The sequence below is a fragment of the Alligator sinensis genome, unplaced genomic scaffold (assembly GCF_000455745.1).
Source record: "Alligator sinensis unplaced genomic scaffold, ASM45574v1 scaffold124_1, whole genome shotgun sequence".
Classification (NCBI taxonomy): Eukaryota; Metazoa; Chordata; order Crocodylia; family Alligatoridae; genus Alligator; species Alligator sinensis.
In genome coordinates, this window is record NW_005842020.1 from 1,777,185 (window position 1) to 1,780,569 (window position 3,385).

At 45.4% G+C, this 3,385-nt stretch overlaps 1 pseudogene; it reads left to right on the forward strand.

Annotated features, from left to right (window-relative positions):
- The first annotated feature begins 431 nt into the window (after nucleotides 1-431).
- On the forward strand, nucleotides 432-1,252 carry LOC112550043 (annotated as a pseudogene).
- The last annotated feature ends 2,133 nt before the right edge of the window (nucleotides 1,253-3,385 follow it).

Below are 3,385 nucleotides of genomic sequence, written 5' to 3' on the forward strand. Positions count from 1 at the left end.
TTCCCCACTCCTCTGCCATGAAGGGTCCCTCATCCTAGCAGAGCAAGAAGCCTCCCAGCTGGATGGAGATGGTCCTGGCCATGAGGTCATGGGGAGGTGGTAGTATTGCCAGGGCCATTTTCTCAAAGGGCTGCAGCTCCACACCCACTGGAGCTAGATGCTGAGGGTCCAGGTGTCAGGGAACACTACATTTATCTTGGTAGGGGGAGAAGCTGGGTGGAGCAGGCTGGGCCAACTGTGATGCTTGTCCCTGGCAAGATCCTTACGGTAGGGGCCTGCAGAGGCTGTGGGCAGTGCCAGGGGGAGGCCTTGGGCAGCAGTTCACTCAGATACACAGTGGGGAGAGGATGGATAGACCTCAGGATGGCTGTAGTCCTTTTCAGGTTGCCAGCCTCACATAGCTCTGGCTCGGGGGTCATCTGCCTGGCCCGATGCCTAAGAGTGAGGCTACTCCCTGCGGAGTCTCGCTAAGTCCTGTTCTTGCCCCATGGCATGATGCTGTAATGGAACATAGCCGTCCATTTGCTATCTCTACAGAGAGCCCATCTGCCAGGGGAGAGGCTGATATCCAGCACCTGGGAGCTGCCCACCCACTCTCAGGCACTCCAGGGGCCATCCAGATGCATTGCCTGTGCTGGGAGAAACATGCATGCCAGGAAAGCATCCAGGAGGAACTGCTCTAGACAGAGTGGGTCCATTTAAGGGAGGCCTGTCAGTGCTATCAGCAGGTCCTGGCTGAGTTGTGCTGCACCCGCTATGACCAGTTCCTTGTTCTGGAGGAGGTTCAGGCCAGGAGGGTGGCCCTGCAGCAGCTAGTGGTGGAGATAAGGGAGAAATAGCTGCTGGCTCAGGACAGCTATGAGGGACTGAGACAATTGCAGGCCTCCATCAAGACACCCATCCTAGAGGAGCACAGGGTGTTGCAGTAGCTCCTGGCTGCCACCCATACCGCTGTCACTCCTGCCGCTGTGCTCGAGCCCACACCAGCCCCAGCATAGGCATCTTGCCCCCTGGCCAGCCTGCACCTCCCCTCCCACCTAGGCCAGGGCCTAACTAGGAATATTTTGCATGGCTGGTGGTTCAGCTGTCACCCCAGCAGGCCTCACAGGCCCTCAGTGGCTGTCAAGTGGTACCACTCCTGCCTCTCCTCTTCCCAGTCCCAGGCCTAAATGCACCATCTGGCCCTGAGGAGGAGCACCCACCCTCTTCCTCAGAACAGCCAGGTCCCTGGCCACATCAGCATGGCCCCTGAACATGGGGTGGTGGCACACAGGGACAAGAGCAGGCTTGGGGCTAAGGGGTTGCCAACCCCTGATTCCCTCCTCTCTGTTCCTGCTCCCCTGGTGTTTTTCCCACCCCTAAGGACCATCTCTTTCCCCCTTGGTGCTTTAGTAAATAGTTTCCATTTTTTCTATGGTTTTTAATCTTTTTTGACAGGGTGGGGGTGGGTGAATGGTGATGGTGTTGTGCAGGGTCTCATGTGGGGTATTGGTGGAATGTTAGGCTGTTGGTGTTGGGGAAGTTTTGGGGAGATGGAGGGGGGATAAAGTTGATTTTGTTTTCACAACAGCCACACTGTCTATGTTGTTACAGTCATGAAGTCATAGAAATTCAGGGCTAGAAGGACCTCAAAAGATCATCTAGTCCAGCCCCCTCCCCGCCCTTTGCTCTGGGCAGGAATACTTTTGAGATCAAATGAAACCAGCAAGGTGTCAGTCCAGTCTCCTCTTGAAGACTTCCAGTGTTGAAGATTACATCACCTCCTTGGGAAGTCTATTCCAGATTCTGGTCACCTTTACTGTAAAGAAGTTCTTGCTTACATCCAACCTAACAGTTAGATGAAACCATCCTCTGACAGTTTATGACCATTGCTCCTTGTCCTCCCCTGAGGCACCCTAGTTAATGGTTTTTCTCCCAGATTATGATGTTCACCCCTTATATAATATAGATGGCCACCAAGTCCCCCCTCAGTCTTCTCTTCCCCAGGCTGAACAGTCCCAGATCCTTTATTCTTTCCTCATAAGATTTGTCCTCCAGGACCTTGATCATTCTTGTGGCCTTTTTCTGGACCCTTTCAAGATTCTCCATATTTTTTTGAAGTGCAGGAGCCAGAACTGCACACAATACTCCATGTGTGGACATGGCTCATGTGCCTTGTTTTCTCAAAATATGAAAAAGGTGGGTAACTTGCAATGTGCTTTGCAATTTCTGGATGAAAATTGCCATGCAAGAATTAAAAATTATACTTTTTAATAAAAATATTTCTATAGATTCTTGCAGATTATGAATTTGATTTAGACTATTAAAATGTTAGCATTATACGGTCTCTATTACCATAAAAGCAGATGATTTTGTTGTTCCATTTTTTTTGCTAACTAGTTGCAAGGCAAACCTTAACACTGGCTATACGTTCTCCAGTAGTATCTGTAATACTTTAAGCTAATTATATTTTAGCACATGTCCTATCAGAAGTTTTTTAAAAACAAACAAACTTGATACTTCTTACAATTAATGATATATTGGCTACAAAGTGTTTCATTGTTCTGTTTAAGAGAGTAAGGTTTTCCACTGGCTGACAGGATTTTAGACCAAGTGGCATCAACCTTAATAACTCCTAGAGGCACCATAATTCTGTTCTAAACATAATTATAAAATATCTAATGTAACATGTCTTTTATTTTGTTAAAAATATAGTGTAATAAAGAATAAAAGTTTTCTGCTTAGAGCAAATTGAGACATGACAAAGAGTTAAGAATTCTATAAATGCTTCTGGCACCCTATAAATCATCAACTAAAGAAAACGCTGACAAATATCAACATCAGTGGAGTATTGATCAACAAATGCACTTCAGCCTCTCTCTAAATAGTTTTCCTTTAGCATACAAATTAAATGGACTAGAATGGAAAATATGATTCCCTGGCACTGCTAACACCTAAATAGGATTGTAGGTAGTTTTGTACTTATTCTCTCCTAGTCTTCTACAGCTCTCAGGTGACTTCATTTAAGATGACAGGGACTTCTGTAATATCACATTTCATGCACTTTAATATATTAAATATGAAAATAAGCATTTAGTAGCATGCCAGGACAGAATAAGGTTTAATAGTTCAGATGCTAATGATACTAAATTGCAAATGGATAATACTGTAGTGTACTTGATGTTACCCTGGCACTTTGATGGTGGAAAAGAACTGTGGAGGATTATAACATGTTTAAAATTGTGCACTAGAATTTCAGATTGAATTACAGAGCTTGGATTCTGATATAGTTTTATCATGTGGAGTTTATTTCAGTGTGATTATTTATGGAATAAGGACCAGATCAAAATGAGCAAAGGTATCAGGGTTTTGCCATAGATGACTTTATATATATATATATATATAT